Here is a 24206-nt window from a genome sequence, read left to right as displayed (position 1 = left end):
GCAAAATCAAATATCCATCGATTCGAGTATTCCTCACTCTCATTTCCTACGTTACGATTCCTCATTCGTCTGGCCGTATTCTAAAGAGTGCTCATTGAGCATTAAGCTAGCTACATTTATTGGTCCGACCTCTCTTGTACTTGGTTTCTAAAGTCAAGAATTTTTTAAAATTCTGAGGAGTTCCTTCTCGTCTTTTTAAAAACGTCTTGAAAGCATTTTGTTTCGCGTGTTTAACATCTGAGCACTCTTTGTTCCATCAAGGGTTTGGAGGCCTTCTGGTATACGATGGACCAAGAAATCGTTTGATTTGGGCTTGTTCTGCGGCCTCCAGAATCGAACAAACGAGGAAGTCATATTCTTCAAGAGGGGGGAGCTCTTCTATTGAGTTCAAGGTACTTGAGATACTACTTTGGTATTTAATCCAGTTAACATTTTTTGTCAAATCCTATGAAATATTAACTGAATTAGCAATGCCTTTGTTACTGCTAATTGAGATGATGATTGGTAAATGATCACTCAGGCAATACTTTCCAGGTGCAATCTAGTCGAATTGAAGTAGAGAAAATAGATAGATCTAATGTACTTGGACGTTCAGGAGGTCTTGGAATCCGTGTTTAGAACCTCTATGCCTTTGCACCCTCTGTGCGTATGAACGGGATGGTCTTCGTTGTTAGCTTTCCAGTCGGGAAACGCCCCGAATATTGCATTTGCAATTAGCACCAGCAGTTTTAACTACCTGCAGCCGTTAACTCACGATCCAGTATAATCGAAATACAATCTCTTAGCTTGAATGGTTTTTACTGAATGAATTTAAAATGATAAATTTCATGATTTTTTAATCATGACAGCAGTAAGGGATTTCTGCTGGTGATGAGTGATTTATTTTACCCCTCCCGAATGCTATTTAGGAGCTCAACATAAACTGCTAACGCACTGAAGAGTCGATGATGAAACGTTGAACCAAACGAAATTTAAATTTTTCAGGTCCTATCACTGTTCGAGTTTGCGACAAGACGCGCAAGCGAGCTTGTTTCATTGAATCAAAGCAAAACATGACATAGTGAATGCGATGCGATAACAGTGCATCGCATCAAAATGCTTCGCCTCGTTTCTCAAATCGTGTTCACTCTGACAGAAACCTTAGCATTACGTTCAGGCCAATGTGAACTGTCAGGATGAAAGTAGTTACAGAGCATAAAGTTTCACTCTCAGGCAAACCATAAACTATCTAACTGCAGCGATCGTTTTTCGTACGAATAGATTTCGTCCAAAATAATAATTAAATTACCAAAAATGAATCTAAATAAGCCGGAAACTACCGTCTCCTTTTCTCAACGTTGCAGAACCCAAGATTGGGACTAAATGGCTGAAAATTGAAATTACTCCATATTTCTCTCTCGGTAACCAGCTACCTAGAGATTGAAAACAAAAACTCTATATATTTACAAAATAACATTTCATTAGAAATTATCCAATCCAGTTCAGCTACTCCGATTCGGACGCCTCCATTCTTGGAGATTATTCAATTATACGAATAATGATGACATCGCCTTCTGAGGTACGATTGGGAATTAGATTGGTGTGAAAGGAGTGATAAAAATCAGCCATTATTTATCTATAAACTTCATGGAAAAATAACAACTGCCGTCACTAACCGCAAGTGATTGATCATTTTCGCTGTAGATAGCTAAAGTTGTAATTGTGCTAGTGAGACTTTCCTAGGCAAATTGGACCACGTTATCGGATGACAGTTAGTGTACAATACAGAATATTGGTGAAATCATTCCTTGTACAATATTTTTTCACATTAATCAATCACCGTAATGTAATATTGAAATAAAATAAAACAGACTCAACAGAAGGTTTGTAATCAATGGGAAATTTCAGGCCTAAACGCGTAATGTTGGCAATCGGAAATAATTGATGTATTTTAATCACTATTTCTGCTTCTAGAAGCTAGACTCATTTCACTAATATTTTTCGTAGCAAATAAAAAAGCGTGCATTTATGGGCTGACTTGACACTGACTAATTGAAGGCTTTCTTGCGTAGCTTGAACACTGATACAACGAAGTGGAAATAATGTGCGCTATCTTAGTGTTCAACCTGTTTCCATACGAGGCTAATTAATAACAACATTATCATGTCATATTTATTCAGTGTCGATTACGCTTTCAGCATGAAAAGGTTTTGCACTAAAACGAAATTGATTAACTGTTCAGTTATGTAACGGAAATCAACATTAGGTGAAATAGAAAACAAGATTGATGAGTTCGGACCCAATTGGTTTATGCGGTTTTAAAATGGGCGCAAATGGACTGTCTCTAGTCACGAGAGTCAAATTTGCACAAAACATACTTGTTCAAAAAATATAGTTAGAGATCGTTCATTAATTTGAACTTGATTCTGCTTGGGTTAGAAGCGTTATTATTGCACGACAAGTAGGCTGCTACGATTTCACACGCGATGATTTCCAGAGTGTGATGTGCAGTGTTAAGAAAATCATGATCAGAAAAAGTTAATTTAATCGTGTTACTAAATAAATCCGATCCTTTCATTCATGACACAAGCATCCACAAAACTCTGAACCTCGAAGATAATCGAGAGCGAAAAGAGTCTCCGATGTTATAGAGGTTTTAACCTTAAGGCCATTCGCCTCTCTAGTTCAGAAAAACTTACTGAAATTATGTGTGGGAATGAGAATCGAACCCAGGCGGGCTGCGTGAAAGGCATCGACTTACCCATCACGCTAAACCTGTCCCCTCGTGCAAAATTTCATTATTATATTTTCATCAATTTTCGATACATTGATTTTTTTTCCAACACTAGTGATGTGATATTATACGACTTGTAATTGACGAGCTCAAGACAACAACATTTATTTTTTTGCTTGAAATAAGTTTTTTAAACCAGGCATAAATTTCTTAATTTTTACGCTATCCGTTCAATTCAAATTCTTTAAACGCAGAATAATTTCCTGTGTTTTTGTTTAATTTTTTAAGACAAAACTCTACACAAACCTTACGTTTACAATACGATAGCATAGTTATTCTAAAAAGTTGAAATGTCGCTATTTTGATTCAAGACTTTTTACAATTTGTGCTTTTACAGTTGTTACTCATCTTAAATGCGATTTCGATTTCGATACATTTCCAATGTAGCTCTATGACAGAGCAGATCCACGAATCGAAGAAGATTTGTGAGATCATGTCCTATCAGCAAGCCAGTTGAAATAAATAGTCGCGAATACCATCCCTAAGACGGAAAATCAACTGCCCAACTTGAAATGCTAAGCAAATGTAAAATTCGAATCCACTTGAATGATACTTTTTCGAATTGCACCGAATTATGATGACGCTTTAAATTCTATTGAAGCTCAATGAAATACAAATGCAATTAATTTAATCACACTACAATTATCTTTATGCAATCTCCAAGTTCTATGACAATAAGCGAATTCATGTATATCTTAGCAAAAAGGTAGTTGGTCAATGTCAGCGAGAGAACTGGATGACGGAAACACGAATAAAATTAACATACTTCCGTCACACTTTCTATTATTGATAGTAGCTCTAACAAGCTGAACGATTCTGAAATAAACAGAGCACCAGGACATAAGTAATACTAATTCTAATTATCCTAACACACCATTAAATAATAGAAAATCATTAAAACAATCATTGATGATAATATTGGCAGTTCTGAAAAAAGCCGTGTTGGAGTATATTGTTGATGTTAAATAGTTGTTTGATGACGCTGAGATGCTGGGAGTTCAATACCAAGCAATTTTCAATGGTGTACCAGCCGTGGAAAAGATTCAGACAGAAAAAAGAGAATTTTGTACCAGGACAATGCATTATTGTACAAGTCGAAAAGTGTTCGTGACATGCTGGACAGTGCATGACCAAGTTCATCAAATCGTGCCCCATCCGACTACATTTTTGGCCTCATTGGGCCACGCACTTTCTGAGTAACGCTAACTATTTCAACAAAAAAATTATGATAATGGCTCGCCCAGTGGTTAAAAACGTACGACAGCCAATTCTACCTATAAGGTGTCCACAATTTGACAGCAAGATGTAAAATGTGTAGAAAGTTGGGGACAAAAATTCGAATAAAATAACTGCAACAATTCCCTCTCAATTAATCTGTGTTATTTACAAGGAGAGACTGGTTTTATTCCTCCTAGTGTTGCAATGATGGCTTTCCCATATCACTCATATTCTCATACATAACAAGATGATATTTTACAAAATTCTTTCCTTCGACTCTCATAAGAAGACAAAAAAGTATGATTGGGAAGAAACCATTCGAAACTTAAAACATAATTCTTCCAGTAAATTACAATTCAATGCTATCCCTAAGGGCATAACTTAGGTAACCAGTAAGCATTAATAATGGCAGTAAAACAGCCTTTTATTAGCACCGAAAATTCTTATAGCTCTATATCTGCAATCTGTAAGCTCATCTGTTGTAAATCAAACAGAATTTAGCTTACACAATGCACACCTGTCATAAAAAAGCATGATCCATGAATAGTCGTATATTTTGCAAAAATCGGTCCTTATTAATTCTCAAGAGCGATTAAAGTGCCGATTAGCGATTATTTACTGTCATAGTGCGGCATTAGTAGGTGCTTATTGGTTACCCGTGAATTGGCTGTTCTGTCTCTGAGAAAAAACGAATAAGTTCCGTTTTAGAGTTGTTGATCACTTATTCCGGGACTTCCGTAATTGAAAACTGGGAACCGGTAGACACTAAAACCTCCATTTACGAGCTAAGAAGGTTTTCTTAAATCGAGTTAGTTCGTAAAAAAAAGTTTATATTATTTCCAATTTACTTCGTAAAACAAGTTTGTGCAGTGAATGTTTTAAAACCTATTCATATGAATATTTTCGGAATGGATTCGATGAGTAGAAGCCGGAAAATGATGTTTGAGCTCGTTTCAAAATCCAAGTTGACGACTTCCGGTTTATTGATATTCCTTGGAAACCCTTACAATATGGATATTTTTTAAATGAATTTGATGGGTACGTACCGAAAACGATGTTTGAGGTGGATCCAAAATGCAAAATTGTGACTTCCGGTATATTGGTATGCCTTTGAAACCCTTAAAATACGGGTATTTTCTGTACTAGTTTGAAGAGCAGATTCAGAAAATCTACGTTCGAGGTCGTTTTGAGATCACAGATGGAGACTTCCGGATATTATATTCCGATATGGATATTTCTTGGAAACCCTTACAGTATGAGTAAGAGGTTTTTTAAGCAATATCGATAAACCGAAGATCACTATCTTGAAATACGAAACGACATCAAACATCGTTTTCCGGCATCTGTTCATTAAGCCTCTTCCGAAGATATTCATATTGTAAGGCTTTCCAAGGAATATAAAAAAAACTGGAAGCTGCCATATATGATTTCGTAAGGAACTCAAATATCGCTCTCTCATATATATTCATCATTTCCGTTCCGAAAATACTCATATTTTAGTGATTCCCATGAGATATCTATTACGCGGATATTGTTTCCATTTTATGCCAAAACCAAATTCCGATTAGAAAATTTTATTCCGATCCGACTTCCGGTTCCGGAATTATAGGCTGATATGCACCAAATAACGGAAAAAATAGTCACACACGTTTCTCAGAGATGGCTGAACCGATTTTCTCAACTTTAGATTCAAATGAAAGGTCTCATGACCAGTGGTGGTAAATTGCGAACCGAACGCCGATGCTTCTGCAAATTTACTCAAAAATGTTCGCCGAGCATAAGCATGCGATAGGTTCGAAAACTATTCCCTCGGTTAATGCGAAGGTGTTCTGTGCTCGGTGTTTGGCGAAGCAATCTGATTCGAACCGTTCGGTTGGCGGACCATCGGCGAGGGCCGAGTAAACTGCGTTCGATACGATGGTTTGTTGATTTCAATTCTCGCATCCTGGTTTTGAAATTATTAATGCACACGTGATCAGTACAAAAAATTGTTTTGTTCGATTGATAAATCGATCAATAGCAATTCAAATGGTATTATTTTGGACATTATCAGTGTGCGTAGGGTGGCTCGATATGGAAAATAGTAAGTTTTGGATCTTTTGCTAATTTTATGGTTTTGGTTATAGAATCTATAACAATAAGAATTGAATATTTTGGAAAACTTCAGCAATCGTAGAGTGGCTCAATATGAAAAGGGATTTTTTTTACTCTTGCAAATTCGATGTTTAATAAACTGGTGAGTCAATAACAAAGAAAATTAAGTAATTTCAGGTATTTTCAACGAGCGTATTTAAATTTGATGTTCTATTGATTGTTGAATCAATAGAAGTTCAACTTGGATAATTTTAGACATTTTCAGAGAGCGTAGAGTGGCGAAATTTGAAAATTCGGATTATTTTTTACTAATTCGATGATTTATTAAATAGTAAAAAAACTTTGGAAATTATCTGCCACCGTAGGGTTTTTCTATTTGAAAAATTGTAAAATTTTTGATAATACCAATTCGATCGTTTGTTGATTGTTGGATCAATAGCAGTTCGAATTGAATAATTTTGGGCATTTTCGGTGAGTGTAGGATGGCGCAATATGAAAACTTGTAAGTATTTTGACTTTTGCTGATAAAATGTTTCATTTAATAGTGAATTAATATCAATTACAAATTGCTCATTTTTGAGATTGTCAGGGACCATAGGATCTATCTGTATCTATCTGTATAATGGTAAAGTTTTTGACTAATGTCAATTCGATGCTCTATTGATTGATAAATTAATAGCAGTTCAAATAAGATGATTTTCATGATGATGATAAGAACATTTTCAGCGATCGTAAGGGGGTTTAATATAAAAATTTGAAAATATTTTGATTTTTGGTATTTTAATGTTCAATAGATGAATAGGTAGAATTTTGATTCTGGATGATTTTGGAAGTTTCTAGCGAGTGAGCCGTTTGTTAATTTTGGATATTCTCAGCGAGCGCTGGATGGCTTAATATAGAAATTGTAATTTTTAAACTATTTACAATTTCATGCCAACGGTAAAGCGAGAACCGAGCACCAATGCTTTATACATATTTGTTTAGAAATGTTTTCCTAGCAAAAATATGCAAAAGCTGTTCATTCGGTTTATGGTAAAGTTCACTTGCTGTTCGGCGGAGCAATATGTACCAAACAGTTGGCAGACCATCGGCGAAGGTCAATTGAGCTCTATTCGATGCGTAGTTTCATTATTTATGGTCCGATGAAATGCCTACCTACAGCATCAAAATAAATTCACAGGCACTTCGACGATTTGCATGTTTAAATCCGATGGTTCACCACCACTACTATTTATATATTAATCAATACAGCATCCGATTTGGAAAAATAGTTCACAATTTCTCATATAAAGCTGCCTTACCACCGAATAAAATGCTTAAAATTCTAATATTCCAATTGCTATCTATTGAACATTGAATTAGCAAAAGGTAAAGTATTCCCAAATTTTTATATTAGGCCATTCCACGCCCACAAGATATGTATAAAATTATTCTATTCGAATTTAATTCATTCATCAATCAATAAAGCATCGGATCTGCAAATTCAAATACTAACATTTTTCAAATAGAACCACACTACGCTCGCTGTAAATTGAAAATCCTATTGGAACTGCTTTTGATTCATCAATTAATAGGACATTGAATCGACATTTGTCAAAAATTTTAAAATTTTCCAAATAGCACCACCCTACGCTCGTCGAAAATGTCCAAAATTATCAAATTTACATTGCTCTTGATTCACTATTAAATGGAACATGAAATCATCAAAAGTCTAAATATATGCAAATTTTCATATTGCACCACCCTACGCTCGATAAAAATGTAAAAAATTATTTCCAGAATCAACAGACCATCGAATTAGTCTAAGATACAATTTTTGTAGATTTTTCAAATAGAACCACCCTACGGTCACTGAAAATGTCCAAAATTGTTAAATTTTAATTGCTTTTGAATCAATATTTAATAAAACATCAAATTAGTAGAAATCAAAAAATTTACAAATTTTCATATTGCGCCACCCCCGCTCGCTGAAAATGTAAAAAATTATCCAATTCGAACTGCTATTTATTCACTAATCAATAGAGCATCGCAATGAGATTAGTCAAAAAATTTTCTATTTTCCATATACAGGCACCCTACGCTCGTTGTAAATGCCCAAAATTACTCAATTTTAATTGCTATTGACTAACCAATTTATTCAATATCGAATTTGCAAATGTTGAAACATTTTCAATTTATCATATTGAGCCACCCTACGCTCACTGAATATGTACAAAATTACCATACTCTGCTAAGCTACCCAAAAACTGAAACGTCCAGCCGCAGCTGACAAAGTTCGGTTCATCCGAAGCAACAGCCTATAGTACTCGAATCGGATGTTCATGAACTTACTAGTAACGATAGGCTCACAAACTAAAGCATCGGTTCTTTCACCATCAGCATCGCTTCTTGGTTCGGCGATGCTCGCTCGAACGATGGTATCGGCAAATTCATACTCGCGATGGTGGTTCGCTTTTTGGTTCGGAACGAACACGTTTTGCGTGTTCGGAATCGATGCTTCACCACCACTGCTCATGACCTCATAAAATTTTCCTAAACTTAATTTAAATCCGATTTTTGGTTCCGGAATCACAAGGATATTTGCACAAATTTAAGAAAAAATGCGCATTAAATTAAAAACGAAGCTCACTACCATTTCTCAGCAACGGTTAAACCGCTTTTCAAAAGCAAAGTTTTAGCATTTCATTTCTTTTGTGGAATTTGGCCTTTCTGTTTCAACAGACGTCGCAGCCGATTCTTAGCGTACAGAATCATTGCATGGCGAGTACTACGATCCTACTGACACTATGAATCCTTCCTGGTCGGGGCTCGAACATATGTCAACTGGCTTGTACGACTAGTACCGTATGCATTGAACCGCCAACTCAGGTTGGAATTTTAAGCCCACTTCATCCTATAACTCCGGAATCGAAAATCGGATACAGATAAAATGCAATACCTTCCCGTTAATTGTTTTCATCTATGCTCAGGTTTGTGAAAATCGGCTCAGCCATCGCTGAGTAAAATGAGTGGCTTTATTTGACACATACACACATACAGACATTGCTCAATTCGACGATCTGAGCCGAATTTTTTATGACACATGGCTCTCCGACCTTACTTATCCATTTCTCAAATGATTGCATAACTTTTCTATATCAAAAAGACAAAAACAGAATCGAATTAAGATTTCACCAGGCTCTTCCAGGCTGACCTGTTTTTCGTGAATGCTGTTACTGATACTGGATATACGTCTTCTGCAGATGATAAAAATAGTTACCATTTTTTGTTCAGAGCAAATCGAGCACAAAATGAAACTTAATACTGACTTTTTTGTTGGCGTTTGACGAACGCAGAACTATAGCTTAGCCTGGTCGTTGAACTACACACGATGTGAATTGAATCAACAATTAAAAGTCTCACTTCGAATACTTGGGTAGTTACATGTTTTAAAATAATAAGGCGGGGCTAATGAGAGCAAAAAAAATTCTGGCAGAACTACATACAGTGTGAGGTAAATTCATACTGAAGTTAGCATTTCAATGTGAGAAAATATCAAAAACAGTTTTTCGGGATCTGTTTTTGATCCATCAAACAATTGCATTGTTTAATTTCTTCTATGTAACCAAGTTCAACTACATTTCTGCCTTTCTCATATAGAAATGTTATGCAATCACTTGAAAAACCGACTAGTGAAAATTGGCCCGGAGGGCCAAGTGGCATGTACCATTCGACTCAGTTCATCGAGCTGAGCAATGTCTGTATGTGTGTATGTGTCAAATAATCTCACTAGGATCAGATTTTGACAAACTTAGATTAAAATGAAAGGTCTCATGGTCCCATACGGAATTCCTGGATCCGACTTTCGGTTCCGGAGTTATAGAGTAAAGTGTGTTCAATATTGTACACCGTCACTTAAACCGACGAAACAAAAAACGTAAACAGTTTTCTGAACTGGTCTCAAAACTCGATAGTCATTATCAGTAGGCAACTAAACAAACTGATTCCGGCTATCCTGGTTCCCGGTATCCGGTTCCGGAAGCACCGAAAATAGTGGTCATATATTCCAAAATGGATCTCACTCACTTTTCTCAGCGATGGTTTGACCAATTTCCACAAACTTAGATTAAAATGAATGGTCTCACAGTCCCATACGAAATTCCTAACTTTCATTTGGGGTATTATAGGGTAAAGTTTGTTGAATATTGTACACCGTCACTAAAACCGGCGGAACAAAAACCGTAAATAATGTTGTAAACTGGACTCAAAATCGTTATTCCCAATCTTAGGGTCAAACGAAAGGTCCTATGGTCCTACCAAAAATTACTGCATATTTTCAGAAATAACAAACATTTCAATCGTCATTTAGAGTGCGATGGCAAAATTGTATAAAATCTTCAAAATTTGAATAAAAACTAGTGGAGTTTGTACATCATGTTAGTTGGTGGCCGTACGAGCCGACTTCGATTATACCTTTTCTCGGGTTCCGGTGCCGGAAGTGGATATAATAGTGAACCCACTTCGTTTTCTTAAGGATGACCTTCACAGGTAAAGCACTGTTTCATTCTGTATGTTATACTAGTTAATGCACAAACAATCCATTGATTTCTTTCAAAAATCGAAGAGAAACATTTTGAAAAGAATACCACAGTATTATATATATGAGAGAGGCGTCATTACACCACTAGGTGAATTAAAACAGGTTTTTGTTGCCATACTTTACTATGGGGCACCTTTTCAAAATTTACCCTCTGAGAGAGTGATAAGTTTTTGATCGTGAATATCTATTATTGTATCTAACGAATCAGCATAATTTTTGCTATATGCCTTCGGATATGTGATCACCATTTTATGATAAAATTTTCAGTTGTATGAAATAATTCAAAATTACACTTTTTTAAATGTATCTAATCAACAAGTATCAAAGAGGAAAACACATGACACTTGTTTCCCTCTCTCGTATTTGAAAGCTCATAGCTCAGTGATTCGAAATTTTTTTAACTTGAACGTGTATTGCAACCACATTGAATTGTTTTTCAATAGTTTTAGTCTGATTTGATCCATTTCTGAGGAAGAGAACAAAATATCTGCTGTTCCATCGATATAAAAGATGAAGATTTCACTTTTGCTATCATTTTCTGAGCAACGATTGTCGAAGCAATACACACACGAGAGTAACATCGGACCGGTCACACAGCGATACCACACCAGAAGCCTGTCAGCTGAAGTGATCAGTGTGCACGCCAAGAACCATCTCAAATCTGAATGCAGATTCTGTTGGTCGTGAATTTTTCTCTATTTCCTATCAAAAGCATAAGATTCATAAAAATGGAAGTTGCCAATTTTACACCGTCACTAACACATAAAATTACGACTCATGCAATGCAAAAATTAAAGTATTGATGTAGAATATATCTGTATACTAGTATGGGTATCGTTTGGAAATATGGGCTGCCATATTTTATTTCTCCTGAAAATACAGATTTAAATGTTTCGAAAGGAAAGAACTTCTTAACACCGCTAAAAATCCACATTTGTTTAAGAAGTGTTTGGAGTGAGCGGGAGGGATTCAAAATCCGGTTTTAATTGGAAGCCGATATGGTGTGTTTATGCCAAATTTTTCTATCATGTCTGGCATATTTTTAAATATACACAGCAAAAAATTATTAAATTTACAGAAGACGCAAATCAATTTATGACACAATTCATAGAACGTAATCCGTGAAACGACTGAATTTTACAAGAATGATATAAATGTAAGCCCGAATTTCAAGCAAACGTGTAAATTTACATGGCGTAGTACTTAAAAGTATGTCAGAATGAATTAAATATAAATTAAACTTACTGTGAAATTGAGTTATTTTTGACGCTCATGTATGTCGGTCTCAGAAGACGTAAATTTACACGATTATTTCTAGGTGTGTACACGCTTAGAAAAATGTACATCTTGATCGATGCGTATAAAAGGAGCGTCGCGATTCACTTACATACACAATTCAAAATATGTAAAGATAAGTCATAACTTCAAATTCACAGTTAATTTAGCTGAAGCTTACATCGATACAGACGCAAAATTGATTTTTACATGTTAGTAGATATAATATTGTGTCATCACCGAAGAAATTACGGCATACTTGAATTTACGTCAAGCGTAAATTTCATTTTTTTTAAGAGTGTAGTCATTGATTGTAACGGTTTGTTTTCTTAATTTGAACATACTTCTGATGTTATTTGTTTTTCAAGAAAGTTATAATAATATTGAAAAAACAATAATACTAACAATAATAAGAAATTATTGTTATTATCATTGTTGGTTTTCCTATATTTTGAATTCGTGCTAAATTTCTCACTACCAATTATGAAGTGCTAGTGATTATATTAAGGATAGCGCAGTTAAAGTTCTTGGTACATTCCCTTTATTTTCCGTCTTGTTAATTAGCTTAAATCGCTATTTTGAATGATTGATTTTATTATTTCCAAATTCCATTTGACCATTAATATTAGTATTATTTTCATTAAAATAATAAATATAATAATAGTTATTATTATTATTATTATTATTATTGTTATTATTATTATTATTATTATTATTATTATTATTATTATTATTATTATTATTATTATAATTATTATTATTATTATTATTATTATTATTATTATTTTTATTATTATTATTATTATTATTATTATTATTATTATTGTTAATACTAAACTTTTATAAGCATTAGCAAGATCGTCGCTACATTTCAGAACAGGCCATTGCAATTGTCTCTTACTGCAATTTCGTGATCAATCAGATATATTCTAACTTCATAGTTTAAAAAAAAATAAACTACAAGTTTGTTGTACTTAGCCTATATCAACTAATTAAAATGGAATTGTTTCACTTTTAGAATAAACAGTTTTAGAATAGTAGCCATTTGATGTAACTAATCTGTACTTTAGTGTAGGTACATCGTTTCAAATTCTAGTAGTGAACAAGGGAAAAGCTTGCACAATTCACACCGTCGATCAACTAACTGATATTCGAAAATGTGAAGGAAGCGAGCTAGTTTTTTTTGTATTCACGATATCCAGTTATATCTCTGACATTACCCACCCGCCATTTTAAATTCCAGAACTTCTGATGTTGAATATTTCTGCACATAGTTGTCACTGTCGTGCTTTCTTCTACAATGGGTCCATTACATAGCGGTGCAAAAAAATGTTGCAGTAGAGCAATTCCAGGAATGAGTAGACGAAAAAGTGACAAAGTCAGAATCGACCTTCTCCGATTTGGATGAAACTTTGCACATGGCTTCAGTATGATAAACCATAAGTTTTGAACCGATGGAGAGGTCAATCCGGGAATCGATTGGCACTCTAAAAATGTATACACTGAAAAAAATGTTTTTTTTTTCAGTGTATATTTTTTTAGAGTGCCCTATTGATTCCATACAACTTCTTTCTGGACGCTATTTTTGTACGATGAACGGTTTCCGAATTACAACGAAAAGAACTAACTGTTTTGGCTGTTACTTTTTCATTTTTCAAAAGGCACGGATGGGATAGCCATAAATCTGTAAGTTTTAATAATAGCTTTAAAATTAAAATTATAAAAATATATTAAAATTCTGATTTTTTTTCTCAACTTTTTCGGATTTTTTTCAGTGTATATTTTTTTAGAGTGCCCAATCGATTTTCTACAACTTTTTCCTGAACGCCATTTTTGTACAATTAACGGTTTCCGAGTTTCAACGATTTGAAAAAGCCAATTTTTGTGAAATGCAAAAAATACATACGCCCTTTTTAAAAATCAGTCATGAGTCGGATTGACCTCTCCATCGGTTCAAAAATTATGGTTTGCCATACTGAAGCCATGTTTCATCCAAATCGGAGAAGGTCGAGTCTGATGATCTGCTAAGCATTTCTGGAATTGCTCTGAAAGCTGCATATATTTTATCGTGCTTTGCTCTAACGAGGAAGTGGAACCAGTGGATGATCACAGAGATCACCGTAAATTTACCTCCAGTATAATTATACTTGACGGAGAACAATGCTGTTAAGAACCACTAGTCTTTTTCCGTCAAACGCACAAGAAGAAATGATCGAATTTCGACCATGATTTTCCTCTTCTATTCGTTCAGTTGAACATTGGGACTTATATGTATCTGACTACAACAAAACGACAACAAACAAACCGAGTGTAAGAAAGGTAAGAGTGATCAGCTCTCCTATTTGGTTCGTTGATTCCAAAATTTCGAAAAAACTTTATTTTTAGTGAACTGATGGGAAAATTTAATTACGAATTGCTGATAATATTTCCGATCGCACCGAGAAATAATGAAGTTGTAATTGTTTGGACAACTCAAAATTTTCACGATCAAAAACTCATCACTTTACTAAATGTAAATTTTAAAATGGAGCTCCATTGTGAAGTGAAACTTATTGAACAAATGAACACGTCGTTTCATTTTATATCCTTCGAAAAAAAAATTAATAAACAACTTTCTGCTTCAGCTTCAAACAGATTTGGTGTTTTTCCGTCAGAACCAAAAAGGATAAGAAGTTCACGAAAGTGTATGTAAATTTGCCAGATTCAAAAACAGAACCACATGAAATCCGGTACGCGGCTATCATCATGCCCGAAACACCTAAATCATTCATTAAAAATTCCATTACCTACCCGTTCGAAGTTCGCCTAGGCCTTGGCGTTGGTTCGGGTCACCGTTGCCCGAAAATCCGGTTTACAATCGGCGAAATATCCTGCCTCCGTTGGCCACGTCCAAAAACTCCTGCACACACATGACGCTTTGGAAGCACCAGCGCCGAGCACCGAACTTTGAAATAATGTAATTACACCCGAACCCTTTCTGTACCACGTGGGAACTATTCGTTTACATCAGACACACACCGACACACACGGTTACTCAGAAACTCGCAGCATTCCGCCGGCCCGCAAAAATCTCCTGTGTTCCTCCTGGCTAGGATGACGGTCGGTACTTCACAGTATCGATCCCTCGTACAACTGGCGGCGCTGGTCGTACACACAAAACTTTCGCCATAAATAAGACCATAAATCAAAACAAACTTTTATGCTGCCGCCCTGTTTTTTTTTTGCTGCTACTCGCCTACTGTCTTCTTCAGGCTAACAGAGATCGACCGTCGCGCCACCACCGCAGAACGAGCGAGGCACTGAACGACGGAACCAGGATTCACGTACAGTCGGTGAGTCCTCGTGCTGGTAGGGTGAAACTTTTATTCCTTGAACGGGTTCCCTGCCGGATTGCGGCTGTCCTATCTAATGTGTTTGTAGTGCGACCACTATTTTGCCGCCAAGTTGCACTTTCAGAACACATAAAAACCTCAACTCTTCCGTATAATGGATGAACTTTTTTAGTGCAACATTTCACTCTGAGCGGCGGTTATTTTGAATATTTTATCATCCCATTACACTTTTCTTGTCGGGGTCGGTCGCGTGAAAAATGCACTGCCAACTTCTGGCTCAAACCGCTAGCTAGCTAGCCTGTGCAGGAGCCCCGTAGTGGCTTTCCGCTAAGCCGATTCCATCCTTGGATCAGCACGTGATGCCAACAAAATAGCACTACTCACTTTTTTTTATGTCTGAACCTTTTTCCACCACATTTGTCATTGGGGGTCGTTCGAAGGTACAGAGCCCTAATGAGCACCAATCGTCCTACGTCCTGCGTCCGTTTGCTTACAAAACAGGTTCACGCATAACGATTTTTCTTTCTCGAGCACATATGGCACCTACAATTCATGGAACATTTCACATATGTCAAAGTGACACGGGTATTTTGCTCGTTATGGGTTTTACATTATTTCGCTACCCTCGACGCAATCATATTTCACCAGTCGGAAGGCTCAGCAGATCGGAGCGGCGATATCGGTCCACTTTCGTCGGAATAAAATCTATGTCAACAATTCCATAACCATATTACCATCATTCATGGCAGATTCTGGCTTTCATCTGTCAGCTTCACGGCAAACCACAGCCCAACCGAAAGGGGCAGCACCGATCTCCGTCTTCATCCTGTCTATTTACACGTGCACCCACTTAATGTGATTTCCGATGTGCGAAACCGTGCCATCGGACGAGGATATAAACCGCGCGAATATTCGGATACACATGCACACCGTCACCCAGGGAGCGGGATTCGCTGGATTATCCTTCGATGTCAAAGTCTCCCGTAGAACTGAAGTACGGCTGACTGGTTGGACCTACCGCACCGGAGAAACTTTGTCGCATGCTGCTGTACCAGTAGCTACGAAGAATCCCTGCAATCCTTCCCAATGTTTGTGTGGACCCATACATACACTCCTCTATCCGTCGAACACAATCGGGATCATATGGTGAACCCGAACGCCACGAACACGGGTGCCCGTGGTGATTCGGCGCACTGTCCCATTTCCGGACCCGAATGGCTGGCAACACTGAAACCGTAGCACATGGCTACAACAATGTCAACCAGCTGCTGGATCTCGGCTGTGGAGTAGCACTCCAAATCCGAGGATTTGTTTGTTTTTGCAGCTGTTTCCTTTCCGGTGGTAATTCGTTGGCAATTTCGCGAATGGGCTACGTACGGTTTTGTGCATTAAGGATTAAGTGAATGTGGGTGGTACATTGGGCAGTGGGCTGTTTTCGCACCGAATGGGATTACTTTAGTGTAGTGTCTTTGGCAGTAATTCCGCCTGGGGACGGCATGTCACCCCACAAACATGCATGGTAGGGTGGGGGATCGGTGGATTTATGCGGTATCAGTATTGTACTTCGTTTGGATACGAAATTGTTTATACTTTTCTTATCCTTGCAAGTTTGACGATTGTTTAGTATAATTATATGTGTTATTCAGTGCTGTAGTTGTTCAAATTTCATTGGTTAGTCGCTGACTTTGTTGATGGGGCGCCTTGATTTCCATGGTACAGGGGCGCATTGCAATTGACTGAAGTTAGATTTCTATAACGGGGTTTGTTGTTTCTTCATCTTCCTATTTTTGTATACAACGGTTAAATAGTGCTAACATCAGACTTATTTGATGCGAGCGGGGTGCCGTATTTTCCCAAACAACTCCTTTTTAACTCTTTTTCAATTTCCTGAAGCTCTTTAATTGCCACACAAATCAATCATGAAGACTCATTGTCTCATGTCTATAATGTCTATAATGTGTTATTCAAATAATAGTTCCGATTGTGTGATCGTGAGATAGAGTTCCAAATCTACTTCTTCAAAGCTGAGTTTTGTTATATATCCAGGCTTTTGATTGTATTGAAAACATCTTGCTGCGAAAGTTGCGAAATTTCTATTGAATATTTCAATATAGACACAGTTCGAATAAATCTTATGATTTTACATCTCATAAGATGAACATAAATGGAGCGTCGTATTTCACACGAATTTATATTCAAGAACATGGAAATTGTGTGATTTGAAAATTACATGAATTGAAATCAAATTGGGATAAAAAACAAAAAATATCGATAGAAACAGCGCGACTTGAACCTAGAAACATTAGATTACAAGTACACCATTTCATGAATTCATTCTATATGGCGGTTTGAAAACTTTGACTTCAAACTATAACTGCGGAACCGGAAGTCAGATCCGGATGAAATTTCATAGTAGCTTTTGAGACAATGTGAGCCTTCATTTAAACCAGGATTTCTAAAAATCGGCCCAAGCATCGCGGAGAAATCGAAGTGAACTCAATTTTTGGAGTTTTTCTTCACTACTTTCGGTACTACCGGAACAGAAAAAGGTCTCCCAAAGGAACGACCGAAATTAGCTCTGCGCCTAATTCGTATAACTGTTTTTGAATTAGTTGATTTTAACAATAAAATATCCAAAATAACTATAAAATTAGTTAAAATTGAGAATTTACTTTGCTGAAAAAAACTCTCATTTTTAGAGAATGTGTTTAGTTGGCGAATATCCTGGACACAAACCAACAATATTTCAATCCAACACGAAATTCTCATTGACAACTAATTTTGTTATTAAAATCAGAAACCATCATTACTGAAGGACAGAACAAAGAGAACAAAAATTGAATTGGTTTTATTAACAAGTTTATTAGCCAAAAACACATGAGAAGTGTCAAATCAAAACAATCCATTAAAAAGCTAAAAGGGACAGTCTTGTTGAAACTGCTTGCAAATTGTTTAGATCGCATGTGTTACGATATATCCATATATAAATTTCTAAACCAATATGTAAAAACGACGTAAACTGTTAGTGGAAAGTGTATTTATTCAGAATTTGTGCGCATTTGAAGCGATTGGGCGTAATAATGTTTTTACGGGGAACAGTGAAGTGAGTTTCGAATGTTGCACTCTAATTGTATATGTCAAACGAAGTTTTTTGTATTTTCCAATCTTCCGGGCTACACCGTCTGGAGTACTACTAGTATTCAGTTGATGTTTTCCGAGTGCTCAAAGTTTTCAATGACAGAGTCGATTTCGCGAAGTCGAATGAAGAAAACAGCGATTTAGTAGAAATTTTTTTTAAAAGACGTTCATGTTTCGCTTATGTCTTTTTCTCCAATACTGCCATCTAGTCGCTAGTAGTCATTATGTTAACTTTTTTTCGGTGACAGAGCTGCAAATTGCAGAAACCAATTCAACCATTTATGTTGGTTGAAAATAACGTTTTATTTCTTTAATTCAACTAAATAATTAGTTGAATGGAAATGAAGTGTGCCTTAGCTAAGAAATGACAGCACGTTTAATTGGTGAATTCAACTAAAAAAAATAGGTAAAATAGCCATTTCAACAAATATTTTATTATTTATAAGGGAATTAGAATTAAAAAATCTAAATTAGCAAAAGTAAGATTTTTTAGTTGTCTCAAAAAATAACTAATTAAAATCAAAAAATCAACTAATTTTTTCGCCAAAATGCTGATTTCGGTATTTCCGTGCCCTTTTATTAAGCATTGCTGAGAAATCAAAGTGAGTTCTATTTTTGGAGTTTTTCTTCACTACTTTCGGTACTGCAAGAACAAAAAAAGGTCTCCCCTTTAATTAAGTTGATATGCCCACAAACTAAGAAATTCTGTAAACTAGAAAAATTTATCAGACAGTTTTATGGGATTTCTATCTGTTTTTGACCATCGCTTGTGAAAAATTATTCGTGAAATGGGTAACTTTCCACTTAGCATGTATTAGTTCCGGAACCGGAAGTCGGATCTGAATAAAAAGTTTAGGAAACTATAAACATTTTTAGGAAACTATAAGATAAATTTTGTTGTTGCGAGAAAATCAACTAAAATGTAAATTCCTGAGGATGTTTTGCTCATTCTATTTTTAGCCTTTGTTTGCGGCGTATTTGTTTTCAGTAATATCAGGGCAGATCAATAACTGATTATACGTTTCAATTTTGTTCTCGTTATTTGGTAGTAGCATCAAACTGAGAATAAGTTTCGTTATCAACTCAAGCAATTCCATATCTCTTTCTGATTTCAATATGCTATTCGATGTCATAGGAATAATTTATCTGCTTCCGATTTAGATTTTTTACCTTTAAGACAACCAATACTAAGCAAATTAGGTAATCGATAGACATGAATATCACATATTCAGAAGAAAATGCTTATTTTAGCGCTTAGTGGATAGCTTTAGAAGAATCATAAATCATTTTACATCTTAGAGATAACTCATTTTGATAAGTTACATATAAATAAATAGTAACATGGAATGTTAATATATTTACATATGTTCCTAAACTTTCAGCTACGTTTAGTTTCCATGTAAGTTCATAATTTTCTAAACATATTCAGCTATTTTTGACTTGGAATGAAAATCTTATCAAATTTTACTTACTGAAGCTCTTTTTGAATTTTCTGATGGTTAGGTTAAAGTAGTAAGTGATTGTTTTTTCAACAGTTTTTCTTTTTATCAAAAAACGGTTTTAATTGTTGGCTCCGAATATCTACTGAGCATTCCAATATCGAGAATGTATTTTCTCTCGTTTCTCACCGCATCTTCTCCATGGACAAGTTTTAGCATTCAATCAATCAGCTGGTGAAAAGCTAACATTTTAAGCTGATGAGAATGATTAGAAGTATAACGTATAATACGTTCTGTATTGGTTAGCTTTCTATATATTAAAAAGGATTGGTTTTCCGTCTTCCTTGTGATGAGAATGTCTAAGAAGTCTGCTGTTATTTGCTTCTTCACAAGTGAATGTAATGTTTTTGTGCATGTTATCGAAAGGTGAACTACCTCACTATGTATTGATCGGTGTTTAATCAAAATGATAAAATCTCATAAAGTCTTATCTAAGATGCATAGAAGAAATAAGAAAATAGTAAAGAAATCGCCATTAGCTCAATTCATGTGGTAATTAATTCTACTATACCGACCTTCACTAAACAAGGCCGAGTTTGAAGAAAAGATGCCAATCCAATTTTTCTATAGAGTCAACTTAAAACTATTAAAAGTTAATGATGAAGATTACAGACAGTTATAAATGCTAGTATATTTTATGTTTGAATATAATAAATGTTATAAAAATTGTTGTTAAGGCAGCACTGCGCACAGCTGACTTATTCATTGAAAGCTTTACAGTATTAAGTAAAAAAATCGTTTTGCACCCTGATATCAATCCTCAGCCACTCCGTACTTTTGTTTTTTATTTAGCTTGAAAATAAATAATGATTTGCTCCCTCAGTAGAATTTCATAAAGTATTTAAAAATACTTCCACCATGCGCCCTGGAATTAATTTTAAGAGCGCCCTTGAATCATTCTTATGGCGCTCTTCCATATTAGGCTTTCAAGATTTTTTTTTGATTGAAAATAAATAATGATTTGCGCCCTCAGTATTATTTATTGTACTTAAAAAAATGTCAACCTGCGCGTTAGGAGCAATTATATGGGCGGTCTTACCATTTCTCCTATCGTGATTCTGCGTCCAGGAATCAATCCTAAGGGGCCCTTTCAAATTATCCTTACAAGATGTTATTTATTTAACTAATAAATAAATAACGATTTGATATCTCAATAGGTATTATTGCTTTTGCACCCTTCGTGGTTACTTGAATCAGTCATTATCAAAATTTCCAAAAACAAATTTTCTCGATTCCTGAGAAGTTGAAGTTTTATGAGCTGGTTAGTCACTGACTAACTGTGACTAACCGCAACTAATTAGACGTAATTATTTTCTTGCTCTTTAATCTGAACTAGAAGAACCCGGCGTTGCTTGGAATTGTTTCGTGAACTGAGACTGCAAAAAGATCTTGGAAATAGTCCTGGCAATTGAGTTCTACCTTATGATAAAAAAAGAACCGGAATTTTCATTTTAAAATTCCCGCCCTTGTCCAATCGGTAAACTTTCATTCTCTCAACGTTGGCAACACTTTTATACACATTCTTTAAAATTTTGACGCATATCGTACGATTAGTTTTTGTTTGGCGTCTATAAAAGAAGTTGAACAATTTTCGTGTGGCGATTTTTATAATAGATGAAAATTTAGAACAACGTGCGTGCATCAAATTTTGTGTTTCAAATGGATTTAAGTGTTCCGAAACGTTGAAAATGTTAGAAAAGGCCTTTGGTGAATCGTGTCTAGGAGGCATACGAGTGGTATAAACGATTCAAAAGTGGTCGTACAAGCTTGGATCATGATGAGATCCCTGGCCGCCCAACAACATCTGTTACTGAAGAAAACATTGAATCGGCGAAGCGAATCGTGTTGCAAAATCGTTCTGTACCGATTAGAGAGATTGCTGTGTTGTTGGGCATCTCTTATGGATTAGCCGAACACATTTTAACTGATGTTTTGGGTTTGAAACGCGTCGCTTCTCGGCTGGTGCCAAAAAAGCTGAATTTCACGATAATTGTTAGATGCTCGATGAGCTGAGTCGAGTAATAAAAATTGACCCGGAGGACCAAGTGTCATATCGGTCCTCCGGGTCAATTTTTATTAGTCGATTTTTCAAGTGATTGCATAACCTTTCTATATAAGAAAGGAAAAAACACGACTGCTTCATACCGGTATACCTGGTAAATGAATAATTTTTGGATACGTTGAAGCTTCGGTTTCATAATTTTTAAAAATATGGGAAAGCTCAATATCTGAATTTTTCAGAAGGAAAATAATAAATCGATCATACGATCGATGGAAGGAAACGCATGGTCAATATCAATAGAACTAAATACCATGCGCTTCCATCAAATAGAACTTGAATGGAAATGCACAGTTGATTGGTATTTATTTAGAAAAAAAGATATATAGTGACGTTCCACATTTAAAAAACCTTTTTCAATCCACCTAGTTGTATAATGATGCCTTTCTTTTGTTACTTATATTTTCAGAAACATGACAAAAACATGCCGTCAAGATTTTTTCTTTAAAACTTGAATAAAATCAAACACTTTCATTGGGTATAAACTACCATAACCTTTTAAATTTGTAAACTGTTATGTCAATTTAATATAGATCTAAATGTCGCAACCCTGCATGCTCTACAAAATTTAACAAAGCACGCTGTGTGCTAGGTGGTGATGTTTTCAATTGAAAGTTCGAAAGTTTTGACACTTATCGCCATCTAATTTTGGAACCGGAAGTCGAGTCTGAATAAACCGTATCCTTTAAGACAAATAATGCTTTAATTTTAATCATGAATTGTGAAAATCGAATTTTCTAATAGATTTGCACATATCACCCTGTAATAACGGAACCGGAAGTCGGATCGGAATAAAATTCAAAAGCGATCAATGGGACCATGAGACCTTTCATTTGAATCTGATTTTGTTTTGACATTTTGTGATCTCGACGAACTGAGTCGAATGGTAAATGACATTTGGCCTTCCGAGCCTCCATTCAAAAGTCGATTTGCACAGTGATTGCATAGCCTCTCTATACGAGAAAGGCAATAATATGAAACTGAAGCACTTTAATGCGCTCAAAAACTATTTGATTATTATTAAAAAATCCAGAGTTGTACTAAAATCGGAACAGTGAGTAGTCTACGTCGGTATTGATAAGCAGTTATCAATGCATGCATTTAATGCGAACATTAAAAATTACCTTTAATAGAGACGTGATTGGTTTTTGGTTATTTTTCTAGGAATGATTGAACCATCAAAACCAAAATTTTATAGTAATCAATTATCATGACGGACTTTCAATTTCATTAAAATTTCAATGAAGAAATTGGTAACTTCTGAAAAAAACAAAAGGTGCATCCAGGCCCGAATGGCCGTGTGTCATATACCATTCGACTCAGTTCGTCGAATACGCAAAATGTTTCTGTGTGTGTCTAAGTATGAGTGTATGTAACAAAAATGTGCACTCGATTTTCCCGCAAATGGCTGGACCGATTTTCATCAACTTAAATTCATAAGAATTAAGGTCTCTAGGTCCCATAGGTTGCTGTAACATTTTGTTCGGGATCAGACCTTCGGTTCGGGAGTAACGAGGTAAAATGTGACCGCTCAACCGATTTCATTCAACTTAGATTCAAATTTAGAGCTTGTAGTCCCATAGGATTCTATTAAATTTCACCTGTATCCGACTCCCAGTTCTGGAGTAACAGAGTAAAATGGGCAAAATGAACTAAAAACATGTACTCAATTATCTCCGAGACCGCTAATCCAATTTTAACAAGTTTAGGCTCAAATTAAAAGTCTTACAACCTCATGCAATCTAACCGAGTTTTATTCGGATCCGACTTCCGGTTCCGGAATTACAGGCTGATAAGTTTCATTCTCAGAAGCGTGCTTTTATACATGACACGGAAAAATCCATCCAAATACATTCCGTAGCTGTATAGTTCTTTCCACTGGTAGGTACGGTACAGGTACGTATTTGATGACCAATAATTTTGTTTTTGGCTACACCGGATTATCGTTCCTGATTCCGGATGTACCGGAAAAGTGCTGCTGTGCTCTTAGCCGGGAATTACTTCAACTTCTCAGAAAGGTCTAAGCCGATATTCGCAAAATCAGATTTTAATTAAAAGTATTATGGAAATACAGGATAGTGTGTATGAAATTGCAACCTGTATTCAATTTATATGTTTTGCCAGTTGTTGGCCAAACGAACCGATTTCAACTATATAGGTTCCTAGCTCCCGATATTCTGAAATAGCTGAGTTGGTTATCACAAACTTAGACACAAATGGAAGGGTCTACGTCTATAGC

General features: G+C 35.7%; 1 protein-coding gene across 4 annotated transcripts in view; it reads right to left on the bottom strand.

Moving 5' to 3' along the window:
* Positions 1-16269, bottom strand: part of LOC131436051 (uncharacterized) — a 413969-nt gene extending 397700 nt beyond the window's left edge. For 3 of the 4 annotated variants that reach the window (XM_058604496.1, XM_058604494.1, XM_058604497.1), the window contains exon 1: positions 14730-16269. The gene's annotated coding sequence lies outside the window, so the exon portion shown is untranslated. Of the gene's footprint in view, positions 1-14725 lie in introns of all 4 variants that reach the window. The other variant, XM_058604495.1, reaches the window with a different exon arrangement.
* Positions 16270-24206: the final 7937 nt, after the last annotated feature.

This window comes from Malaya genurostris, chromosome 3, assembly GCF_030247185.1.
Source record: "Malaya genurostris strain Urasoe2022 chromosome 3, Malgen_1.1, whole genome shotgun sequence".
NCBI lineage: Eukaryota > Metazoa > Arthropoda > Insecta > Diptera > Culicidae > Malaya > Malaya genurostris.
Note: the sequence above shows the minus strand (reverse complement) of the source record. Positions and strands in the feature narration are given on the sequence as shown.